Source organism: Colletes latitarsis, chromosome 10, assembly GCF_051014445.1.
Source record: "Colletes latitarsis isolate SP2378_abdomen chromosome 10, iyColLati1, whole genome shotgun sequence".
In the NCBI taxonomy this organism is placed as follows: domain Eukaryota; kingdom Metazoa; phylum Arthropoda; class Insecta; order Hymenoptera; family Colletidae; genus Colletes; species Colletes latitarsis.
Genome location: NC_135143.1, coordinates 28,620,700 through 28,648,606, shown reverse-complemented (window position 1 = coordinate 28,648,606; position 27,907 = coordinate 28,620,700). Strand labels below are relative to the sequence as shown.

Genomic DNA, 27,907 nt, shown 5'->3' with positions numbered 1-27,907 from the left:
CGAAATCCTACACACTTTCGAGAAAAAAATTCGAGTAGGTACTGAAATTTTTCGATAAAATTAAAATATTTCAAATCGCCCTGAAAAAATTATTTTTAGTTGAGGGGGTCAATTATAATCATTTTTGGTGAATAGACCTACCCTCGAAATCCTACCCACTTTCTAGAAAAAAATTCGAGTAGGTACTGAAATTTTTCGATAAAATTAAAATATTTCAAATCGTCCTGAAAAAATTATTTTTAGTTGAGGGGGTCAATTATAATCATTTTTGGTGAATAGACCTACCCTCGAAATCCTACCCACTTTCTAGAAAAAAATTCGAGTAGGTACTGAAATTTTTCGATAAAATTAAAATATTTCAAATCGTCCTGAAAAAACTATTTTCAGTTGAGGGGGTCAATTATAATCATTTTTGGTGAATAGACATACCCCCGAAATCCTACACACTTTCGAGAAAAAAATTCGAGTAGGTATTGAAATTTTTAGACGAATTTAAAAAATTTCAAATCGTTCTAGAAAAATTATTTTCAGTTGTAGGGGTCAATTACAATCATTTTTGGTGAATAGACATGCCCCCGAAATCCTACCCAGTTTCTAGAAAAAAATTCGAGTAGGTACTGAAATTTTTCGATAAAATTAAAATATTTCAAATCGTCCTGAAAAAATTATTTTCAGTTGAGGGGGTCAATTACAATCATTTTTGGTGAATAGACATACCCCCGAAATCCTACCCAGTTTCTAGAAAAAAATTCGAGTAGGTACTGAAATTTTTCGATAAAATTAAAATATTTCAAATCGTCCTGAAAAAATTATTTTCAGTGGAGGGGGTCAATTACAATCATTTTCGGTGAATAGACATACCCCCGAAATCCTACCCACTTTCTAGAAAAAAATTCGAGTAGGTATTGAAATTTTTAGACGAAATTAAAAAATTTCAAATCGTCCTGAAAAAATTATTGTCAGTTGAGGGGGTCAATTATAATCATTTTTGGTGAATAGACATACCCTCGAAATCCTACCCACTTTCTAGAAAAAAATTCGAGTAGGTATTGAAATTTTTAGACGAAATTAAAAAATTTCAAATCCTCCTGAAAAAATTATTTTCAGTTGAGGGGGTCAATTACAATCATTTTTGGTGAATAGACATACCCTCGAAATCCTACCCACTTTCTAGAAAAAAATTCGAGTAGGTACTGAAATTTGTCGATAAAATTAAAATATTTCAAATCGTCCTGAAAAAATTATTTTCAGTTGAGGGTGTCAATTATAATCATTTTTGGTAAATAGACATACCCCCGAAATCCTACCCACTTTCTAGAAAAAAATTCGAGTAGGTATTGAAATTTTTAGACGAAATTAAAAAATTTCAAATCGTCCTGAAAAAATTATTTTCAGTTGAGGGGGTCAATTACAATCATTTTTGGTGAATAGACATACCCCCGAAATCGTACCCACTTTCTAGAAAAAAATTCATTTCGGTCGGAACTTTAAACATTAATAACTTTTTAACGAAGCCTCCATCAACAAATTGGTATTCTTGATTTTCGTCTTATTTTGGCCTCTAGAATCTCTCACTAAAATTTTTCCCATGGGTGGCCGAACGCCTCATATAAAATTAGAGGTTATGTATCCATACATCATCCGCGACAAAAAATAAATACATAAATGTTCGCAGACGTCTGACGACCGGAAGGAATCTATATTCATCGTCCGATCTCGTTGTGAAATCCACGTGATGGACGAGCTTTTCGCGGAGGTCAAACCCGCGGAAAAACTTATAAAACTTCTGCGTTCATCGTGGAACGCATTCCATGGATGAATAATGCGAATGGATCCAGCAGTAATGTGATTTATAGCGTGCAATAAAATATAGGCGATTTATCCGGGAGAAAATTGGGGCATGCAGCGCTGCGTCGACTAGCGGAATAATTTTTCACGGTTTTAACAGATTTTCGACGCGCGAGCCGTTCGTAATGTTTTACAGCTGATAGCTTTACGTGAAACATTATTGGAACGAAAAATATATGTATATGTTTCGACGAGTATTAATTATCGCGTATCAATATTTATGAAATCCTCGTATCTGCGCTCGTCTGATGTAACATTATTTTCCATTTCAGTCATGCACCCTTGATAAGTAAATTGCCATATTTTTTCTTTTTTAAATTGTATTATCAGAAATGCGATGAATATTGATTACATCGTAAAACAGTACTATTTTGGGGAGGAATCGTGAAGGACAAAAGGAACAAAGGACTATGTGTAAGAATAAAAATGGCGTCATCTAGAGCCGGTAAATTAGGGATTTAGAGTAAGATCGGTAATGAGATAAGAGAGTGGGGTGGGCCTCACCAGTCTGAAATACGAAGCATGTGTGTAAAGATTATCATATCGTTTATCAAAATAAAATACATATATTGAATCCTAAATATGCAATAGAAATGTTTGTTTTTAGAGAAGAACGCAAATCAAGAAATTATACGAATTTATACGTACTCTGCCGAAATTGTTTCATTTTATAACCTCGTATGCGTTTCATAAGAGCGCATACATTTCGATACGTGACAAAATTCCAGAACGGAACTCTGGAACTTGTTTTTCGCGAAAACGAAACCTCTTATGAAAACAATTTGTTCTCATTTGCGAAATCATTCGATTCACGATTTTTATCTGTGCAGCTTATTTAAACTACTGGATGCTGAGCGGTAAGGTCGTTGAGCGATCGTGATATTCCGTATGTATGTACCTTGTTCTCGTTTTTCTAAATGAAGCAAATACGACTGTTATGTGCCTGGAAACGAGAAACAATAACGTCAACGAAATTACTTCGCGTATTTATTATCGCGTAATTCATTCATAAATGACATTAATGTTTCCGTTCCAGCGACATTATTGCCAGATACTTTTTTCTATTAAACAGGAATAATAATATATCGGATACGAAAAACAGCGATGGAAGCAAAAAACTATCGTAACGAGGTTTATCTTTCAGAGACCTCGTTTCCTGTACCAGCTGCATGCAATTCCACTGTTCCTTGCAATAACCATTTCTTACGCGTTAAGGAGACATTTTTAAAAAGAATCTTCGAAATTATAGCGAAACCTAAAAACCGTCAAAATGATTAGTAAATATACCGGGGGTAACGATTCTTAACACATTAACGACGGGGCATTTTTATTAAAACTTTACTATAGGATGATTTTAATAACATAGATGTGTTTTTGTAATTAATAAAGTTTATTAAAATTTTCAGAAGTTATACGTGGATAATAGAATTTTTTTCTTGTGTTATCGGAGGAATTACTAGAAAAACACACGTTTGTCGTAAAATGAAAATACTCGTTTCCCGTCGGTAATGCGTTAAAATAAACCCCATACGTGATTCCTTGTAACTGAGGGGAACCCCCTTGGAGCCAGTGAAGCGTGAACATTTAAAAAACGAGCCTGGAATGTCGGCGACGATTCGTATAAAAGACAATACTTTTTTTCTCGTTCTCATTCGCTATCCTTCTCTTCTCAGCTGTCGACCACAGCCGTCGACCAAAGATAAGGGCGACTCCGAGGCTCAACGATATCGCTGCGTATAAATATCTGCTGGTGTCGAATTTCGTCCCCGCTCTACGAAAGATAAACATGCCAACCCCGGGTGTTTTTAACGAACTTTCGGATAAACTCGGTTTTCGTAGTCGCGAAAAGAGGATGTTACGCAAAGTTTTCTCTCCCAAGATCCGAGCAGCTGTTCTCAACAGGGTGTTCAGCCACCCCTGGGAAAAATTTTAACGGGGGATTCTAAAGGGCAAAATAAGACGAAAATCAAGAATACCAATTTGTCGATGGAGGCTTCGTTAAAAAGTTATTAACGTTTAAAGTTTCAACCGTACTGAATTTTTTTCTTGAAACTGAGTAGGATTTCGAGGTTATGTCTATTGACCAAAAATGATTGTAATTGACTCCCGCAACTGAAAACAATTTTTCCAAAACGATTTGAAATTTTTTCTTTCCGTCGAAAAATTTCACACATTCTCGAATTTTTTTCTAGAAAGTGGGTAGGATTTCGGGGGTATGTCCATTCACCAAAAATGATTGTAATTGACCCCTGCAACCGAAAGTAATTTTCCCAGAACGATTTGAAAGTTTTTAATTTCGTCTAAAAATTTCCGTACCTACTCGAATTTTTTTCTTGAAAATGCGTAGGATTTCTGGGGTATGTGTAATGATAAAAAAATGATTATAATTGACCCCTGCAATCGAAAATAATTTTTCCAGAACGATTTGAAATTTTTTTAATTTCGTCTAAAAATTTCAGTACCTACTCGAATTTTTTTCTTGAAAATGCGTAGGATTTCGGGGGTATGCGTAATGACCAAAAATGATTGTAATTGACCCCTGCAACCGAAAATAATTTTTTCAGGACGATTTGAAATATTTTAATTTTATCGAAAAATTTCAGTACCTACTCGAATTTTTTTCTAGAAAGTGGGTAGGATTTCGAGGTTATGTCTATTGACCAAAAATGATTGTAATTGACTCCCGCAACTGAAAACAATTTTTCCAAAACGATTTGAAATTTTTTTTTTCCGTCGAAAAATTTCCGTACCTACTCGAATTTTTTTCTTGAAAATGCGTAGGATTTCTGGGATATGTGTAATGATAAAAAATGATTATAATTGACCCCTGCAATCGAAAATAATTTTTCCAGAACGATTTGAAATTTTTTAATTTCGTCTAAAAATTTCAGTACCTACTCGAATTTTTTTCTTGAAAATGCGTAGGATTTCGGGGGTATGCGTAATGATAAAAAATGATTATAATTGACCCCTGCAACCAAAAATAATTTTTTTAGATTGATTCCAATCTTTTCAATTTCGTCGAAAAATTTGTCCACCTATTCGAATTTTTTTCTCGAAACTGCGTAGGATTTCGGGGGTAGGTCTATTCACCAAAAATGATTGTAATTGAGCCCTACAACCGAAAGTAATTTTTCCAGAACGATTTGAAATTTTATAATTTCGTCTAAAAATTTCAGTACCTACTCGAATTTTTTTCTTGAAAATGCGTAGGATTTCTGGGGTATGTGTAATGATAAAAAATGGTTATAATTGACCCCTGCAGTCGAAAATAATTTTTCCAGAACGATTTGAAATTTTTTTAATTTCGTCTAAAAATTTCAGTACCTACTCGAATTTTTTTCTTGAAAATGCGTAGGATTTCGGGGGTATGCGTAATGACCAAAAATGATTGTAATTGACCCCTGCAACCGAAAGTAATTTTTCCAGAACGATTTGAAATTTTTTAATTTCGTCTAAAAATGTCCGTACCTACTCGAATTTTTTTCTTGAAAATGCGTAGGATTTCTGGGGTATGTGTAATGATAAAAAATGATTATAATTGACCCCTGCAATCGAAAATAATTTTTCCAAAACGATTTGAAATTTTTTTTTTCCGTCGAAAAATTTCACACTTTCTCGAATTTTTTTCTAGAAAGTGGGTAGGATTTCGGGGGTTTGTCTATTCACCAAAAATGATTGTAATTGACCCCTACAACCAAAAATAATTTTTTTAGATTGATTCCAAACTTTTCAATTTCGTCGAAAAATTTGTCCACCTATTCGAATTTTTTTCTCGAAACTGCGTAGGATTTCGGGGGTATGTGTATTCACCAAAAATGATTGTAATTGACTCCCGCAACTGAAAACAATTTTTCCAAAACGATTTGAAATTTTTTTTTTCCGTCGAAAAATTTCACACATTCTCGAATTTTTTTCTAGAAAGTGGGTAGGTTTTCGGGGGTATGTCTATTCACCAAAAATGATTGTAATTGACCCCTACAACCAAAAATAATTTTTTTAGATTGATTCCAAACTTTTCAATTTCGTCGAAAAATTTGTCCACCTATTCGAATTTTTTTCTCGAAACTGCGTAGGATTTCGGAGGTATGTGTATTCACCAAAAATGATTGTAATTAAGCCCTACAACCGAAAATAATTTTTCCAGACCGATTTGAAATTTTTGAATTTAACTGTTGATAACTTTTTAACGAAGCCTCCATCAACGAATTGGTATTCTTGATTTTCGTCTTATTTTGGCCTCTAGAATCCCCCATTAAAATTTTTCCCACGGGTGGCGGAACACCCTGTATATCCCCCGTTTTGCACTCGAGCCCCGGTGGTGCCTGTTCCGTGTAGCAATCGCAATAGCAAGTTCCGTCGCAGGCACATCGTACAGCCTACCCGTTGCACGGGCTTATGTCCGAGGGCAAAACGCGACTCGTGTCCAGAAAGAGAGACAGAGAGAACAAAGAGAGTATCGTCAACGTCTGTGAGAACGACACCAATTGCGAACCAGCACGAGTATACAGAGAGGTATTCCAGACGAGGTACAAAGTAGATGGCCACGTAAGCGTCGCCATGGATCGTTAAACTGAAATCTGTTAGAACAATCCCGCGCTGTGGCTACCAGGGTTCAACGAACGGATTTTATTTTACTTTGAATTTTTCGCGCCAAAACTCATCTGCCCCTTCACTGATACGCATTGAGATTAGGGGCCCCCGCGTAACAGGTATAAGACATCGATTTTTCCCCTTTTTCGTAAATCAATAATACACTTTGCTTGAATAAAAACATCGACGAACAGTGGAAAAATAGAATCTCAACAAATAATCGATCGATTGTCCAGAACGTGGAGGTCGAAATTATTCAGAGTTAAAATATTGTTGGAATTAATTAAATTAAACGGAAGAAACATTCTTCGTTTGCCAAGCCTCTTTAAACAGCACCCTTGGCATTCTACGTCAGAATTTGCACCCTCCGCCCTAAATTCTCATCGGTTTCGACCCACGGTTTCGCATCGACCGAATTATTTTTAAAACGTTTCTGTTAACACGATCTCCAGGCTTTCGTAAACGCGTCAACGGTTTTGGACCGTGTTTTGCATTACACTGATTAACTTTTCCCTTTAATTACGACACCAGCATTTCGCAGTTGGACTTTCTCTTAGCCGGGTCCATCGAATCCTCGCTTCTCGCGTCAGTGTCATTTGCAAGTTCGAATCCAATATAATTTAAAGAATTCGCGTAAAATAGATAACAGTTGTCAGCTGGTTTTGGAAAAGCTACTTATTTAATAATTTTTTCTATAAAATTAATTATTTCATAATAAAAAATATTAATCATATAATTATTCGAATTCTATATCTAATTGTTAATATTATTGAAATAATAAAAATTAAATAATTCATATAATCTAATTTTTTATTTATAAGTATTTCAATAATTAAATCTTTCGAGTAAAATTTTCTGCATCATGGAACTATGGTTACATGCAAAAAGTATTATAAAATTTGCGATCCAATATTAAGATAAAATGAAATATTAACATTTAATGAGTACTATTAAAAACTTTTTGAAAAAGTGTTCTCGTTAAACAGATATTCCAGGACTCAAATGAAATTTAAACAATTTATCATTTATGATTCAGACATTATAGACAATGAACTGCCAGTGCGGTGTATTGTTATCATAAATAGCATGGTACCGGCAATTTGATTGTTTTCATTAATATTGTTATTATCCGCTTAATAAAGAGGACATTTTAAAATGTCTCAGCTGAATAATTTCTACCCTTCCATTTCTGCCACTATCATCGCAAATGCACGAGCTTTGTTGAAAATCAATATCCCACCCGGTAACAAGAAATATTCCACGCAACATAAATTTTGACTCGATCCGTGATCTCTCTGTACAACAAATATTGAACCTGCACATTTACACGTAAAAAAAAAATGATAAATGAAAGAAGACACGTCAAACACCCGTTATTAAATATACAAATATTAAATAATTTCATTTAATTAAATAAAATTGTCATATCTGTAATTGTATCTTGTATTAAATTTTATAGGATTTAAAGTAATTTTATTAATTCAATACCTCTTATTAAATATAGAAATATTTGATAATTTTATTCAATTAAAATTGGTAGTCGTATACTAGGAGTTAAAAGGCAAACAGTAAACGTTCGATAGTATAATTTCATTTTTATCCTATTATCGGTACGAGAGTACAGTCTTTAATAAACAATTCTGTTATGGGCATTTGCACATGAGTGCCTCCATTTCCTACTACATATTATTATACCAGGAATTTAAGTGATAGGAAGATAAAACTTACACGAAGAATTAATGGTTACTTTAAGAATATTTTAAGATAAGAAAATGCGTCGGTTGTTCAACGTGTTTAACTTCCAAGCATTTTTAAGTACACTTATTGTAAAAAGAGTTGACATTTACATTCACGACTTTACGGTAAATATTGTTCGAGAAATATTTTATCTAAAAGCTTCGAATTTCTGCTGTACGTTACAATAAACATTTAACAGATTTTCAGAGTCGTTAATTTTACCAGAAATAATTCTTCGATTAAAATATTTTCAAAGTCAGAAACATCGTAGAAATTATCAGCTCTCTAAGTAATCTATTAGATACGAATTGTTTAAATGGAACTGATTTCGAAAATTAGATATTCGATTCTGACGTATACAAATTCCCCATTTTGATGCGAATATTGCAACACATCGGTTTTCTATGTTAAATACACAACTCATCTATTATTAATAGCGTGTTTAACATTGATATATTAAAACTGGATACAATCGCTATTCAGACGTAGACGCGAAATTTAAATAAATTAAAGGTCTATTTTTGAAAAAGCTTCGTAGTAAGAAACGATCTTAAACGCAGCGACGTTATTTTTTAATGAACGTACAAAGATGGCGGAAGTCCAACGCGGCGTTTGTACGGAAGTCCGTCAGATTCGCACGGTTCGAACTTGTTTTTCACCGCGTCGGGATTTTAAACTTGTTTCACGCAACACGTTATTATGCATTATTAAGTATTCGTACTTCCTTGACTGCAGACTTCATACGCGAGGCAAGATCGAGCCAAGTATTATGTATAGCTTCGCGAAGTTTAAGACGAAATGGATGAAAATATAAATGACCTTGAAATGTCCCTGGTAGTTAGATTTGAAAATAGAATAGAATAGATTCCTTGATCAGAAAGAAACCTTTAAGTGCTGACTCGAAGAACGACCGTAACTTAGAGATACGACGCGTTTTACGAGACACTCTGTATATACAAAGACTGGGGCGTTAAAATGCCCCAGCATACGCGCGTTTCTAGACCCGTACGGTCGCCACGAACCACGAAATTTATTTCGTCCGTGTGTTATGTTGCACCTCGACAACGTCTAACGAAACCGCAAACGCGTACCAAACGCTTGGCAAACCATAAAAATTCATAGATCCATTAATTCGTGACACGACAGGGTTCGACGCAAGTGACGGAATCGAGACGCGTTACGATATTCTCGATATTCTCGATATAACAAATAATAGAGGAGTTTTCGTTCTTTCATTTTACATAATATATGTTTTTTTACACCTACACCTGATAATCAATATTTTAACGAAGAAGGTAAGAAAGGGATGGAGTATTTTGGCCTGGAAAATTGACATTTGTTTATTGTATTTTCTTGGCGTATACAGGGTGTTCTGCCACCCATGGGAAAAATTTTAATAGATTCTAGAGGGAAAAATGAAACGAAAATCAAGAATATCAATTTCTCGATTGAGGCTTCGTTAAAAAGTTATTAAATAATTAAATTAAACAATTTCAATTTTTCAAATTTCATTCTGAAAAAATTATTTTTAGTTGCAGGGGTCAATTATGATCATTTTTGGTGAATAGACATACCCCCAAAATCCTACGCACTTTCGAGAAAAAAATTCGAATAGGTGGTGAAATTTTTCGATGAAAAAAAAAAATTTTGAATCGTTCTGAAAAAATTATTTTTAGTTGCAGGGGTCAATTATGATCATTTTTGGTGAATAGACATACCTCGAAAATCCTACGCACTTTCGAGAAAAAAATTCGATAAGTGAAATTTTTCGACGGAAAAAAAAAATTTTGAATCGTTCTGAAAAAATTATTTTTAGTTGCAGGGGTCAATTGCAATCATTTTTGGTGAATAGACATACCCCCGAAATCTTACGCACTTTCGAGAAAAAAATTCGAACAGGTGGTGAAATTTTTCGACGAAAAAAAAATTTTTGACTTGCTCTGAAAAAATTATGTTTAGTTGCAGGGGTCAATTGCAATCATTTTTGGTGAATAGACATACCCCCAAAATCCGACACACTTTCGAGAAAAAAATTCGAATAGGTGGTGAAATTTTTCGATGAAAAAAAAAATTTTGAATCGTTCTGAAAAAATTATTTTTAGTTGCAGGGGCCAATTGCAATCATTTTTGGTGAATAGACATACCCCCGAAATCTTACGCACTTTCTAGAAAAAAATTCGAACAGGTGGTGAAATTTTTCGACGAAAAAAAAAATTTTGACTTGCTCTGAAAAAATTATGTTTAGTTGCAGGGGTCAATTGCAATCATTTTTGGTGAATAGACATACCCCCGAAATCCTACGCACTTTCGAGAAAAAAAATTCTTTACCGAAAATATAACTTCTCATGCTGAGTGAGAACCACTATTCATGCACGCAGTTATTCGCAGATTTTTGTTCTACAGGCGGAACTTCAAACGGTAATAACTTTTTAGCAAAGCCTCGATCAACAAATTGGTATTCTTGATTTTCGTCTTATTTTTGCCTCTAGAATCTCTCATTAAATTTTTGCCCTATGGATATGCTGAACATTCTGTATAAGGTCTTAAATATGTGTTTCAAAAATTCATAAAATTGATAGACGTAATGGTGCAAGGATTTAATGGTTAGAAATATTTTATTTAACGTCAATTAATACACTTTATCAGTACCTATGTAATGCTTGGAAATTGATACGTGCTGGTCTGAATGAGTACGTCATTGGATCGGTTCCATCGCTAGATACACGGGACGCGCGACGCTCTACCGAAGTGCTTTCTAAAAGCACAGAATGACAGCACGACAGACTGTCACTGTCACGTTACAAACTTTGAAAATATCAACTTTGATTTAATTTTTTTTTTTGTTTTTCAATTGCAACGAGAACAGTGGCGGTGACGTGACTCGCGATGGGGTTCAAAGAAACAGTATTTATAGGATCCAAATTGAATCAGGCCACCGTTGAATCGGAGCTGTTTAAATATAATACCTCGAGGAAACGTGCTCGATCTTTTTTAACAGGGCTGTCAGCCGCATTGCATCGATCTACGGTCAATTTTGTCCTTTATTTAAATTTACATATCGGAACTTTCAGCTGGATACAACAATTATCTTTTTCTTTTATTCGTACAAGTATTTTCCAAAATAGGAGGCGATCCGTGTGGGGGAGGGGGTATAATATCGAGTTAGAACTTTTCAGATAGCTTTTAAAGGTTACAGTATTCCTGTCATTTTAAGGTTATTTATTATTCGGAACGTAGACCGCTTGTCAGAGTAAATTTCCAACGTGAAATATTTTTCTAAGACTAACGACGGTTCGCTGTACCGGGTGACAGATTGGTATTGGTCGTCGTTCTGACGTTACGTCACATTGTGAAGGACAAATAGTGGAGCAGTTTGTGGCTAAAAAAAAGAAAAAATAAAAATCCTTTTAATACGTCGAACGACAGACAAATTTTTGTTTTTAGTTGCGATACTTATTTTTGCGATATCAAAATTTGTGAATCCAATTCGCAGATTTACTTCATTGAAAGACATACAGGGTGTTCGACCACACTTGGGAAAAATTTTAATGGGAAATTCTAGGGGCCTAAATAAGACGAAAAGAAAGAATACCAATTTGTTGATGGAGGCTTCGTTAAAAAGTTATTAACGTTTAAAGTTCCGTCAGTACTGAATTTTTTTCTCGAAAATGCGCAAGATTTCGGGGATATGTGTAATGACCAAAAATGATTGTAATTGACCCCCGCAACCAAAAATAATTTTTCCAGAACGATTTGAAATTTTTCAATTTTATCGACAAATTTGTTCCTCTTCCTGAATTTTTTTCTCGAAAATGCGTAGGATTTCATGGGTATTTGTATTCACCAAAAATGATTGTAATTGACCCCCGCAACCGAAAATAATTTTTCCAGAACGATTTGAAATTGTTTAATTTAATTTTTTAATAACTTTTTAACAAAGCCTCAATCGAGAAATTGATATTTTTGATTTTCGTCTTATTTTGCCCTCTAGAATTTCCTATTAAAATTTTTCCCATGGATGGCCGAATACCCTGTATACTTCAAGAAAATGGAGGGGAAAGAATCGATTTTTTGAAATTTCTGGACCACGATACCTTGCCTCATAATATTGATTATTCGTTTTGAACACCCGATATAGCAGACAGTGTCGTGCAACGTCTGGTTGCCGGTGACAATATACTGTATATTGCTTTTCCCCCCAGAGTCACTAGGATGGACGATTTCTACGACGATTTGCAAGAGGAGTCATTAGGACCACCATCAATCAGGCACCGAAATGGTGGTTCTACGATCCACGAGAACCACACGACGTAGCTTGCGACCGTACGGAGCCATCACCGTCCTTTTTCCTTTCTCCGAACACACAATAGGACCTCTACGATCTAGACAAATGCTTTTTTACTTTTAGAAAAAAAAATCCCTCGAAATACTTTCGTATTTTTATTCGAGCTGCTTTTCAATTTTCCATCTTTTTCCAGCGCGTGAAGATACCTTTTTTTTTAAAAAAAATAGGGCGTCGTCAATATGTTTTTAATCGACCGTAGCTTCATTTAAATATTTCGATTCTTCGTCGAGGAAGCGTTCTTTAGTCGAAACGTTGGATGAAAAATATTTTGATAGACCTTCGATATCGAAACCATAATATTTAGATAAAGCAACACCCGCGAAACCTACTTTTTCTTAAAAACGAAATATTGTTGTCCGCGAGTATGACGCCTTCCGGGCGTTTTTTCCCAACTCTAAAAATAAGATTGACGAGTAACTGGGACTTTGGAATTGACGGAGCGTTGTTAAGTGGGGAAAAGAGGCATTGCACGAAAACAGTGGAAACGAAATTCTACGTGAAATTATTTGACGCGTTGATCGCCACGGTGGTCACCGGTGACCGTCGTTTTATACCTAGAACGTGTTGCAATATTGTTTATAATAGAGCTCTGATGCTCGTAGAATTATAAATAACGCAGCTTTAATTAGGAATATTGTAAAACGTTGTTTTATATATTTTGCATTCGCTCGCGCGGAATACAAATACCAAAGTTCACTTGGCATCTAACGATTATCGTTGCAAACGTTTTTCAAATCGAACAAACACGATAAGAAGTCAGACGGACTGAGTAAATTGAATCCGTCCATTTACTCTTTTAATTCTATGTTTTCTGAGATTACGAGCGACTCCATTAACAGTTTTTCGCGAACAGAAACGCCATTTTGAAGAGTCGTTTAATTTTGCTATTAAACGCAACCCGCTGAATTTAATTGTCCCGAAGCCCGTGTGGCCGCTCCATTAACCGATAAGCTTGATTTACTATTAGCTCTAGGTATCCCATTAGCGAACAGGAGTTTCTATACAAAAAAATAACAATCTATCTTCTCCACATTGGTACACAAAAGCATCTCCTTTCCTAATAGTCAGTCGAACTTTTAGCAATGAAAGTTTATAACTCTATGACCAATCAACGATAAGCAGATTATTTTCTAAATTAACATGAAGTATTACTAACTTTTGCATTTCATAGTTGGATATTTAGAAGACCCAAGGAAATGTGGTCGCTAAAGGCATGAAATACTCGAAGTAGGTAGGTTATATTAAAATTTATGCTAAAATTATTCTAATCACGTTAGAGTGTTACAATGGAATATTAATATAGCTCAGATTCAGTATGACTCGACGTACTTTTTTTAGGTCATCCTTTCTCTACTATACTCGATATTTTTCCACGATTGATACCGGACAACTATTACATAATTTCAATAATCAAAGAGTTTAAGATTGTAATGTAAATGGGATAGAATTATCGGTAAAATAGACATATTAGTAACGCGTAAATACAGGGTAAATCGATAAGAACGGCTATTCCAAGTATTACAATTTACGAATTTGACTTGGAAAAAAATTTATTTAATGTGTCGGGGGCACTTTATCCAGGATGTTCGGCCACCCCTGGGAAAAATTTTAATGGAGGATTCTAGAGGCCAAAATAAGACGAAAATCAAGAATACCAATTTGTTGATGGAGGCTTCGTTAAAAAGTTATTAACAATTAAATTTAAAAATTTCAAATCGTTCTGGAAAAATTATTTTCGGTTGCGGGGGTCAATTACAATCATTTTTGGTCATGAGTCATACTATCGAAATCCTACCCACTTTCGAGAAAAAAATTCGAGTAGGTGCTGAAATTTTTCGGCAAAATTAAAAAATTTCAAATCATTTTGGAAAAATTATTTTCGGTTGCAGGGATCAATTACAATCATTTTTGGTGAGTACAAATACCCCCGAAATCCTACCCACTTTCGAGAAAAAAATTCGAGTAGGTGCTGAAATTTTTCGGCAAAATTTAAAAATTTCAAATCGTTCTGGAAAAATTATTTTCGGTTACGGGGGTTAATTACAATCATTTTTGGTCATGAGTCATACTATCGAAATCCTACCCACTTTCGAGAAAAAAATTCGAGTAGGTGCCTAAATTTTTCGGCGAAATTAAAAAATTTCAAATCATTTTGGAAAAATTATTTTCGGTTGCGGGGGTCAATTACAATCATTTTTGGTGAATACAAATACCCCCGAAATCCTACGCATTTTCGAGAAAAAAATTTAGGAAGGGGAACAAATTTGTCGATAAAATTGAAAAATTTCAAATCGTTCTGGAAAATTATTTTTGGTTGCAGGGGTCAGTTACAATCATTTTTGGTCAATAGACATACCCCCGAATTCTTATACACTTTCGAGAAAAAAATTCTTTATCGAAAATCTTAATGTGAGGTTAGAAATGATTCCCCGAAATTTCATGCGAATCTTTGAAATATCATAACTCCTGAACGGATTGCACGATTTTAATGTTTCAAAATGCAAACCACGCGTATTTTGGTGAAGAATATGTAGAAATTCTAACAATATTAAAAAAGTTGTTCCTTCACCCCGTAACGTGAAAAAACCCTCATAAAAATGGTCAAATATTCAAACAGCCATAATTCCTACAATAGTGAATATATTTAACTGAAATTTTGGCGGAAAGTAGAGCTCATGAGTACCTACAAGAAAGTATTAGTCAACTTTTCTGTAAGACGTCAAACAAAATTACTAAAAATGAAAAACGAATTTTTAAGAAAAATCGACGGGGGGTAGGTGCCTGAATTTTTCGACGAAAAAAGAAAATTTCGAATCGCTCTAAAAAAAATATTTTTGGCTGTAGGGGTCAATTACAATCATTTTTGGTCATGAGTCATACTATCGAAATCCTACCCACTTTCGAGAAAAAAATTTGAGTAGGTGCCTAAATTTTTCGGCGAAATTAAAAAATTTCAAATCATTTTGGAAAAATTATTTTCAGTTGCAAGGGTCAATTACAATCATTTTTGGTCAATAGACTTACCCCCGAAATCTTGCGTATTTTCGAGAAAAAAATTCAGTAAGGACGAAACTTTAAACGTTAATAACTTTTTAACGAAGCCTCCATCAACAAATTGGTATTCTTGATTTTCGTCTTATTTTGGCCTCTAAAATCCCTCATTAAAATTTTTCCCAGGGTTGGCCGAACACCCTGTATGTATGTCGAGTTTCATAAAAAGCATCGTATAACATTTGAGCGATATTCCTTGTCAGAGAACGCCATATCTTTCACGAGGAAAACACTGCCAGAATATTCCATAAAAGCTGTAGGTGAAATTAATAATAAACAATAAAGATTTTTCATCGTATCGAATCTTGGGAGATGTACTAAACATAACAGAGTTTATTCCATAACAGAAATCGAACGATGCTCGATTATTCACATTCGATCGCAAAAGATGTACCCGATGTAATAATATGTGTCTAACTATTTAAAAAAAATGTTTTTCTTCTGTCTCTAAGCAACCACCAGAAAAATGGTTGACTCGGTGTACAGGGACTATGATTAACCGGCACGAAACGGTCCTATTAAGCTCGTAACTCAAAGACAAAGTGGAAGAATTCGTGCTGTGTACTTGGCTCGTTACGATGTAATTAAGCGTCGTTTCACTTTCACTCGCAAGTTCGATCCTCGTCGAAACTTTCCGAACTGGCTTCAAAACTGCGTAAGCACGGTTAATTGCCAGTGAATTAGCGATAGTCGTGCTTTTCATTCGTCGATATTACCCGACAATCGTGCAAACCGACCCACGAATCGGTTCTTCTAAAACAATAGATTTTAGAATTCGAAACGATACTTGGACACGAGAGATTTAAATCTACTGGAAACCCTACGTTGACCATCGTCTTATTCCGCCGTGCAATATTATACTAGCTGCCTGGAATTAGTTAACGTAATAATTCCTTGGTCTCCGTAATGAAGTGTCACGGGAATGCATCGATTGAGAAATCGTAAAAGCGCATTAACGCAGTTATTCCACACGCGAAACGTGCTCCTCGCGCGAGATACACTACCGACTAAAAGTTCGCAGCCGCCAACTTAAAATAAACGTCCCCGCGAAATTTCCGACGACCCTTCGCGACGTCTCGGGCGCTTCAGGGTAATCCGAGAAGAAAACATTTCGAAAGTCGTTCAATGTTTACATCGACGACGAGTAAAAATCTTTATTCGCTAATCACGAATAAGATTTGCCCAGCCCTGCAGCTACTCCGATTGTACCAACCCCTTGCACTACGAGAGTCTTTATTAATATGGACGACTAAAAATAAAAAATATTCTCCTCACAGAAATGTATAAATATCTATATGTGATTTAAATTTTATTTTATTGTATCTCCCAAACTCAATTTGCGTTATCATAAATGAAACTTGAATTGAGCCATGGTACGTATTAGGTATGTTCGTCGCCATGGCGGCGCCAGTGGAGTGCAGAGTGTTAACTATTTATGGAGGCGAAAATTCAACCTTGTTGCGAATCAAATTCTCTGCAAGTTCGTTTCTTCAAAATAAAAATAAAATCAGACACTCGTCCGCATCGCGCGAAGAGTGTCTCATTGCAAAAATAAACGAAGGGGATCCCGAGAAATACGACGCGGCCCCCGTCGCTGAACTTGAACCCATTTGAGCCTTTCTGGGAAGAGTTCGATCGGAATATCTGATTACAATACCTAACACAGAGAGGACAGTTTGGTCAACCGTGTGCACTGGAGTTTTTCTGCAACCACATGGATTTTTGTTTTGACCGAACACATCGGTTGGAACACGAGCTTTGTAACAACGATCGTTTCCAGATGGTAGATAAAAACAGTCTAATTTAACGCTAGAACTACCGACACTCACGGTGTATATCGTACGAACGAAATTAATTATTCTAGCGTTAAGAAAACGCTGTAAGGAGGAGCCACTGCCCCATTTGATCACGTAGCCAAATTCTAGTGATTTTTTTTCGTGTAGAAAGTGCACGAGATGGCCACTCTCAGCCGAAACGAAAGCCTGCGCGATCGTCGAGTCGCTAGGGATTCTAACCGCCATCTAACTTTAACTTGGTTAACCAAGACGGGTTACAGTAACCCACAGCAACCCATGAGAGAACGGGTTAACCCGCTCGAAGCAGCTTAAACTCTACTTTTGTTTACTTTCACGGTTGCGGTACGCTATCCCCCAGAACAGTGTACCAACGAGATTATAAGTATGTTCCAAAAAATTCGTAAATGAAAATTATTGGTTATTAAAACGCAGTTAAAGGAATATTAATTAAGTTCTCGATATAATAAACGCCATAAAAATAGAACAGTTCGTCAGAGACACAATATTTAACACGTACGGTTGGATAAACAGTTATTAGAAACAGTAACAAGAACAGATGAGGCTAATGCCTGTACGAGTACGAGTAGGCGCCGGAAAGACGCGTTCATAAAATGTCGATACATCGTCCTGTGATTACACCCTAATTTCTCACAAAAATTTTCTTCTTGGGAGGATTCAGTTTCTTATTATTCGCGTGGCGATTCGAAAACTTTTGACCGATAGTGTATATCGAGAGAAACGTCGAAGTGAAAACGATGCCGAACGACATCGACGGGTAATCTTAAATATCTGTATTTATTTACGGCTAGCAACGTTGAATATTCTCGTTGGCTCGAGTGCCATTTGCATAAATATTTATTCGCTCGGCGTCGTACGCGTACGAGTTTATTTATCACTAGTTTTACCGCTCAAGATGGCTTTTCACCGACTGAAAGTTTCGTCTTCTAAACATTGCTGCTTGAAATAATCGGGCACCGCGCGTAATATTCCGAGCAGCTTCTCTTTTCCGCGTGGGAACGGAACAATTTTTTTTCTTTCCGCGTTTCTACCAGGGGCGGAGCACGAAAATGTTTATAACATCAGAATTTCCCACCCCTGGAAAAAATTTCAATGAGGGATTCTAGAGGCCAAAACAAGACGAAAATCAAGAATACCAATTTGTCGATGGAGGCTTTGTTAAAAAGTTATCAACGTTTAAAGTTCCGACCGTACTGAATTTTTTTCTCGAAAATGCACAAGATTCCGGGGGTATGTCTATTCACCAAAAATGATTGTAATTGGTCCCCGCAACCGAAACTAATTTTTTCAGAACAATTTGAAATTTTTTTTTTCCGTCGAAAAATTTCACACCTTCTCGAATTTTTTTCTAGAAAGTGGGTAGGATTTCGGGGGTATGTCTATTCACCAAAAATGATTGTAATTGACCCCCGCAATTGAAAATAATTTTTCCAAAACGATTTGAAATTTTTTTTTTCCGTCGAAAAATTTCACACCTTCTCGAATTTTTTTCTAGAAAGTGGGTAGGATTCCGGGGGTATGTCTATTCACCAAAAATGATTGTAATTGACCCCCGCAATTGAAAATAATTTTTCCAAAACGATTTGAAATTTTTTTTTTCCGTCGAAAAATTTCACACCTTCTCGAATTTTTTTCTAGAAAGTGGGTAGGATTCCGGGGGTATGTCTATTCACCAAAAATGATTGTAATTGACCCCCGCAATTGAAAATAATTTTTCCAAAACGATTTGAAATTTTTTTTTTCCGTTGAAAAATTTCACACCTTCTCGAATTTTTTTCTAGAAAGTGGGTAGGATTTCGGGGGTATGTCTATTCACCAAAAATGATTGTAATTGACCCCCGCAACTGAAAATAATTTTTCCAAAACGATTTGAAATTTTTTTTTTCCGTCGAAAAATTTCACACCTTCTCGAATTTTTTTCTAGAAAGTGGGTAGGATTTCGGGGGTATGTCTATTCACCAAAAATGATTGTAATTGGTCCCCGCAACCGAAACTAATTTTTTCAGAACAATTTGAAATTTTTTTTTTATTCGTCGAAAAATTCAGGCACCTAATTAGATTTTCGGTAAGGAATTTTTTTCTCGTAAGTGCGTGGGATTTGGGCGGTATGTGTAATGACCAAAAATCATTGCAATTAACCCCTATAACTAAATATAATTTTTTTAGTATGATTTGAAATTTTTTAATTTTGTTTAAAAATTTCAGTATCTACTCGAATTTTTTTCTCGGAAGTGGGTAGGAATTCGTAGGTATGTGTATTCACCAAAAATGATTGTAATTTAGTCCTACAACCGAAAATAATTTTTCCAGAACGATTTGAAATTTTTGAATTTAATTGTTAATAACTTTTTAACGAAGCCTCCATCAACAAATTGGTATTCTTGATTTTCGTCTTATTTTATCCTCTAGAATCCGTCATTAAAATTTTTCCCAGGGGTGGTCGAACACCCTGTATTTCTTATTTGAATAATATTTGACATAAATTTTGTGTCTACCGGGTATGCAAGAAGTTACGACCGTGCAATGCCTCCGGAAATGGTAATCACGTATCATGAGAACTTATAAGACTTTTTGAAACCATTTCTAGCGAAACAATAAAGACTCCCGACGTTATTATTCCCATGAATGCTCTTTAGAAAGAAACTAACGTTATAATTTCTATATCTCGTCTAATGGAAAATTTACAAACCAGAACACCTGATCAATTTTCAACCCCAGTCAATGGTTACTTTTTCGAGTGATCTTTATGATTGCAAACAATTAATCAAGAAAAAAGTGCTTGTTACTAGTTTCACTTTGACGAATACTACTGTAATTGATTCTGAAGTTTCTTACAATTCGTATCAACTTCATCGTGCACCATAATTCGACCCCTTTCCCGTATCGTGGGGCAAACAAAGTTTAACAGCGCTGGCAAAACTGCATCCCGATGTTCGACAGACTATAGCCATTAACATTTAATACCCGCATCCAATCATTGCTGGATACGACCACCGTAAATTCGCGGGATCGATACACAGCAACTGATGTACTAGAGGGGAAGCCTCGAAATCATTTCTGCTGCTCCTCTCCTCGGTGGACATTGATTCCATTTGTTCTATCAAGAACATTCGCTGATAAAAAGTTGGAAAAACTTTTGTACAATTTGTTGTGCATCGGCTTTAAAACGTATCATATTTTGTACAAGTTTCTAAAGAACAGCATTACTTGTTAAAATGTATTAATCAATAATAATAATATTTTTCATAAAAAGATTTAATTTTCCCTTTAACACGTTGTCTGCCACGTCATCCATATTTGGATGACAAGACCTTTCGCTTTGGAACCAAAACAATTAATTCTCAACCTAAAATGTTAAAGGAAATAACTTTGAATGTGATTCATGAATTTTAGTCGTTACGAAAATAATTATTAAGAATTTACAATTGTTTAAAATCAAAGTTTTGGACTCACAAAAATCGTATGGTTTTTGTCTGGCAGTCAATGTGTTAAATTAAACTTCCCTTTCGTCATATCGAATAACAAACCAAAGTGATATACATATTGGGTTGTACCATAATTATTATCTTTTCTAATTAATAGAATAAAATTTGTTCGATATTTTTCTGAATTATTTTCGTCGATAAATTGTTTCTTTGGGATTTAATGAAACAGACGACAAATAATTCTTGTAGAAATCGGGTAAAGTTAGTTTCTGGTTTCTGGAAGGACGAACGACTCGACGAGCGAATATTAATATAATTTTCAATCGATCCAGAGCAGTGTCTTTCCCCTCCATCCCCTCCCGCTCTTTCTCTGTTCCTCCTAAGTCATCTTACGAATTCGTCCTTTCGGTCCGCGTCTGCTAAGATTTCCGTCACTCGCCGAGCGAATTCACATTTTTCACGAACGCGCGTGATCGATGGTAGCACCGTGCATGTATTAGTGACTCCCCGGAGCCCGCCATAGCAAAGAAGGAATCACGCTCGTCGCGTCCCGACGCTTTTTCCATTACGTAAGTGTATCATCGCGATGCTAATAATACGTTGGCGTCCCTTGATGGATTTTGTCACGGAATTCGAGATACCTGCCGAAATCTGGGGTCGCGGACAATACCTTAAACCGGTCGTTTGCAAACTTTTCGAAAGACGCTCCCCCAAAATTGAAGAAATCGAAATTACTGTCAGGTTTTAATTTTCGACAATTAAACTCTGACAATCGATACACAAAAGCATCGAGTAACCAATAAATTGATACTCAACGGGTTAAATTCAACGAGGTTTTCAATCAGATTTTTGTCACGGAATTCGAGATACCTGCCGAAATGTGGGGTCGCGAACGATATCTTCAACCGATCGTTTGCAAACTTTTCGAAAGACGCTCCCCCAAAATGGAAGAAATCGAAATTACTGTCAGGTTTTAATTTTCGACAATTAAACTCTGACAATCGATACACAAAAGCATCCAGTAACCAATAAATTGGTACTCAACGGGTTAAATTCAACGAGGTTTTCAATCAGATTTTTGTCACGGAATTCGAGATACCTGCCGAAATCTGGGGTCGCGGACATTACCTTAAACCGGTCGTTTGCAAACTTTTCGAAAGACGCTCCCCCAAAATGGAAGAAATCGAAATTACTGTCAGGTTTTAATTTTCGACAATTAAACTCTGATAATCGATACACAAAAGCATCGAGTAACCAATAAATTGGTACTCAACGGGTTAAATTCAACGAGGTTTTTGATCAGATTTTTGTATCGAGAGATAATAAAGCGTAAAATTGAACGTAACCCGAGCCCTCGTGAATGGCAAAAAAGAGATGAATGCGGAGATAGTATCGAGACATTAAATGTGAGATAAGCTAAGAAAAGACGGGAAAAAGAGGAGGAGGAAATAAAGAGAGTCTTTACAATGCATGTTCGTGTTCGTGTTCGTGTTCGTGTTCGAAGAATCTATACAGAGTATTCGGCCACCCCTGGGAAAAATTGTAATGAGAGATTCTAGAGGCCAAAATAAGGTGAAAATCAAGAATATCAATTTGTTGATGGAAGCTTCGTTAAAAAGTTATTAACGTTTGAAGTTCCACCAGTACTGAATTTTTTTCTAGAAAGTGGGTAGGATTTCGGGGATATGTCTATTCACCAAAAATTATTGTAACTGACCCCTGCAACCGAAAACAATTTTTTTAGAACGATTCGAAATTTTTTTTTTTCGTCGAAAAATTTAGGCACCTACCTACCGTCGATTTTTCTTAAAAATTCGTTTTTCATTTTTAGTAATTTTGTTTGACGTCCTACAGAAAAATTGACTAATACTTTCTTGTAGGTTTTCATGAGCTCTACTTTTCACCAAAATTTCAGTTAAATATATTCACTATTGTAGGAGTTATGGCTGTTTGAAAATTTGACCATTTTTATAGGGGTTTTCTCACGTTACAGGATGAGGGAACAACCTTTTCAATATTGTTAGAATTTCTACATATTCTTCGCCAAAATACGCGTGGTTTGCATTTTGAAACATTAAAATCGTGCAATCCGTTCAGGAGTTATGATATTTCAAAGATTCGCATGAAATTTCGGGGAACCATTTCTAACCTCACATTACATTTTCGATAAGGAATTTTTTTCTCGAAAGTGCATAAGAATTCGGGGGTATGTCTATTCACCAAAAATGATTGTAATTGACCCCTGCAACCAAAAATAATTTTCCAGAACGATTTGAAATTTTTCAATTTTATCGACAAATTTGTTCCCCTTCCTAAATTTTTTTCTCGAAAATGCGTAGGATTTCGGGGGTATTTGTATTCACCGAAAATGATTGTAATTGACCCCCGCAACCAAAAATAATTTTCCAGAACGATTTGAAATTTTTCAATTTTATCGACAAATTTGTTCCCCTTCCTAAATTTTTTTCTCGAAAATGCGTAGGATTTCGTGGGTATTTTTATTCACCGAAAATGATTGTAATTGATCCACGCAACCAAAAATAATTTTTCCAGAACGATTTGAAATTTTTCAATTTTATCGACAAATTTGTTCCCCTTCCTAAATTTTTTTCTCGAGAATGCGTAGGATTTCGGGGGTATTTTTATTCACCGAAAATGATTGTAATTGACCCCCGCAACCAAAAATAATTTTTCCAGAAAGATTTGAAATTTTTCAATTTGGTCGAGCAACCTAAATATACTAAGTATACGACTAAATGTCTTTAGAGGGGCTTTTTCGATAAATAAAGTTAATTCATGCAAAATAATTCGGGGAATCGTCGAGTTTAATTTTAACAATTTTATATTTGATTGGTACAAGTATTCTGGGGAAACTTATATTTGTTTAATGTATATAAAAATATATAAAATATATATAAAAATCTAAAATAAAATAAAGGTAGTGCTTTATCGGTTGTACCGTCTATTTGCGCAATAATCCTCGCCCTTTCATTGTCCGTTGATTAATTCATAGGTCGTGGTATCTACAAACCATGAACATAATAAATATAGTAAACGAAAGTACGATCCCTTTCGCGTCGGATTACGTAATATAGTTATCTGATCTTTATCTTAGAAAAATATTGAGCATGGCGGAGAAAGGATGACCTAAAAAAAGTCTGTTGAATCACGGTCGAATCTGCGCTGTATTAATATTCCTCTGTAACGTTCTGGCGCCTTTAAAATAATCCCAGAATATTATACTTAACCCGGAATACTTTTTTCACAGTATTTTATTCGTTCGGTATAAAATTCATGAATGACACGAAAGGAATTTTTTTCTTTTTAGATGCGGATGGCGAATTTCAAAAAATTGCAAATAATTTTTTTTACATTTTTGTTTTTCTTTTTTACTCTGCCCGACCAGAAATGAAAAAAATATATTGAATAGCAGCAGGAAAGTAAAAGCTGGTGGTCATTGCTGAAAGTAACGGCCATCATTATATCGCATGATGGAGTATGGTTTGCAAGTCCACCGGGAATTGATGTTTTTCTATCGCGTGTTGACGACGCTTTTAATGAAACGGTGTGAGTATACAATTGTTACACTTCGCAGCTTGTGTATACAGGGTGAGACTAGAAACTGGGTCGACCTATAGTTCTTTTCTAGAACCAAGAGGAAAATAAGCGAGTTCTATCTCTCTACAACATTTTCTTTAAAATGTGCACTGATTTCAACTGCAAAATGCAACTGCACTCTTAATGAAACTAGATGCATAAATTGCGGTACGCAAAACTACTAGGATAACCGTATTTGAATGTTTATTACAAAATAGAAACAAAGTTTAGTCACTTTATATGAAAAAATAAATATACAATTGCATCTTTCAGGTGTGCATTGGTACATCTTTTGTACCATAATTGAATTCCTAGAATCAAGGTACCCTGATTTTGTCTACTATTCAACTAATCAAGTTACTTGAATTTTCAGAATTACTCGAGTAATTTGATGGAAATTTTTCGAGTCTACGTGAACTGTTACTTGAATATTCAAACACTTTGCTTCGATCCGACGAATCGAGTTGTTGGAGTTTCGCGTTACTGGAATAATTCAGGCACCTGTGTAGTCTCTATTACACGATATTCTTCACTTCGCGAGACACTGTACAACGCGATGAAGAGAACGAGATTATTGCACGACTCTTATCACCCGTTGTACGGTGCGATGTAAGCATTATGGTAATATAATTAAACGAGGAAAAAGACTTTGATAAAATCTACTTTGTTAGGGCTGAATGTTACAGAGCGATACAACGCGTAATTGCGTTCGCATTAATTAAAAATTTCGCGAAACTTCAAGACCGTGAGATATTAAAGAAAAAATTAAAAAAAAAAAGAAAAAAAAACACTCGACGCTGTTGCAGTATCGTTCATCATTTTTTATTAATTAATTTTCACCGTTCAACGTTGTGAAATTCGTAACCCTGCATCGCGAATAATAATATGCTTGTAGATAATGGCATGAGTGAGAAAAACATGAAAAATATAAATTGTTTTTTCTTTTATTAAAAACTATGTATTTCAAAAAAAATTTGAGTGACCACAGTCGCATTTGGTATTTTTACGACGCACTGATACTAAAAATTATGTTCGTTTTTTTCGAATGAAAATATCACAGTCGACAGATGTCTATTTATGCTCTTTAAGTCTCCAAGTAACTATCAATAGTTCCGTGTCAAAGTGAATATTTTCACCGTGGTGGAGTGAAATCAGCAATGACTGTACGAACAAGGTAGCGTTCGCTATGCGAGAAGCATGAGTCACGATGTCTGAAGCTTTTTCAAATCCACAGGTAATATTCCGCATCCGCGTCAGAAACGAAAAGAAATTTTAATAAAACGTGAAAAGTCGTACGAGAAAGTTGGAACGCCTATCAAGTGACCGAGTAATGCTTATCAGAAATTCACGAGTTTACTTAATCTTGCGATGAGAGTGCTACAAATTCATTTGTATCATATTCTTGTTGTCGATATAACCCACGCTTACTAAATATCTTAACCCCCTCGTGTAAAGTAAACATTCTGTATCTCAATGGAGAAAAACAAATTCAATTTACTGAGAAATATGCAACAGTTTGTCTACGTTTATTCAGTTTCAAAAGCTAACAAAAATGCGTAAGATCAAAATAAACATAGACAATAACCTTCAATAAGGTAATCAATATTTTGAAAGCTATTAATCAAATATGTTCGGCCAACCCTGGGAAAAATTTTAATGGGGGATTCTAGAGGCCAAAATAAGACGAAAATCAAGAATACCAATTTGTTAATGGAGGCTTTGTTAAAAAGTTATTTACATTTAAAGTTTCACTGGTACTGAATTTTTTTCTCGAAAATACGCAAGATTTCGGGGGTATGTCTATTCACCAAAAATGATTGTAATTCACCCCCACAGCTACCAATATTTTTTTCAGAACGATTAGAAATATTTTAATTTCGTCGAAAAATTTCACACCTTCTCGAATTTTTTTCTCGAAATTGCGTAGGATTTCGGGGTTATGTCTATTCACCAAAAATTATTGTAATTGACCCCCCTAACCGAAAATAATTTTTCTAGAACAATTTGAAATTGTTTTTTTTTTCGTCAAAAAATTCAGGCACCTAATTAGATTTTCGGTAAGGAATTTTTTTCTCGAAACTACGTAGAATTTCGGGGGTATGTCTAATGACCAAAAATGATTGTAATCAACTCCCTCAACCGAAAATAATTTTTTTAGTACGATTTGAAATTTTTTAATTTTGTCGAAAAATTTGTCCACCTACTCGAATTTTTTTCTCGAAAGTGGGTAGGATTTCGGGGGTATGTGTATTCACCAAAAATGATTGTAATTGAGCCCTACAATCGAAAATAATTTTTCCAGAACGATTTGAAATTGTTGAATTTAATTGTTAATAACTTTTTAACGAAGCCTCTATCAACAAATTGGTATTCTTGATTTTCGTCTTATTTTAGCCTCTAGAATCCCCCATTAAAATTTTTCCCAGGGGTGGCCGATCACCCTGTATAAATGTTTTTCCCTTTGTTTACTTAAAAAGTTGTTTAGTTCGAGTGAATGTTGCTCGTACATAGCACACATACACACACACACGTCCCTCTAGTAAAATTCAACAGCTGTAAGACAGTTTCGTCGTTTGCTATGGAATTCATAAGTTCAAGGGATGCACTTAAAACAGTATGTCAGGCTACAAATACAATTTAAACCCAATTACTCTGCTACCGCCCTCAGCGACTATAATCTTATAAATAAAGGAGGCATAAGGACAAAGATTGTACATTCACAGGGAGATTAAAATTAAAACTGTAAATATAAAGAAATATACGTTGTATAGAATTGCTAGAACCATACCCGAAAATAACAAAGTCGCGATTCGTTCGATTCCACTTTATTACCACCGTACAAGGGTCTGTGATTTCGTTGACGGAAGAAACGAGGCGTGGGTAAAGAAATTCGTAAACGAACGTGCAGAAAACCGTAAAAACAAAAGGCAAGATGACATCCTACGCGGGACACTAAGCTTGCCGGTTGAATAAATAGAATTTTAACGAACGACTGTGACGTTTCTTTCACGATCGTAAAAGTTCCAAGCGAGAGCTTCGTGCAAGTCACAAGTCACGGGTCGTCGTAAAACTACTTCCGTTTGCAGAACAAAAGCCGCTTTACGAGAAGACTTACGACATGCAGAGCACGTAACCGCGCGGCCAACGACTACCCCCGATTTTTCACGGGGGAATCTTGAAACGTGAAAATTTATATAAAAATCCCGGGTGCTGGGCGACGAAGTCGCCAGGAAAGAACGTTTTACGAGTTGGATCACGGTACCGATGAAACGTGCACCGTGCTAACCGAGGGCAAGATGACCAAGTTCAACCGCCGCGAATAAAGCATGCAGAGCATGGAAAGTCAGCTACACGATCGTCCTCCGACCTAACCAATACACACGGGAAACCTATTAACACCAGTTGCTACACATTACCCCTAAAAGGAAATCGTATCATGTGCAATAACACTGTCCACGAGGCATGTGAGGACCGTGATCTAAAAGCGAGGTTTCCAA

At 35.4% G+C, this 27,907-nt stretch overlaps 1 protein-coding gene across 3 annotated transcripts in view; it reads right to left on the bottom strand.

Moving 5' to 3' along the window:
* The window catches only part of LOC143346835 (uncharacterized), a 54,042-nt gene that overhangs the window by 25,215 nt on the left and 920 nt on the right, over positions 1-27,907 (bottom strand). The gene's annotated exons all lie outside the window — the stretch shown is intronic.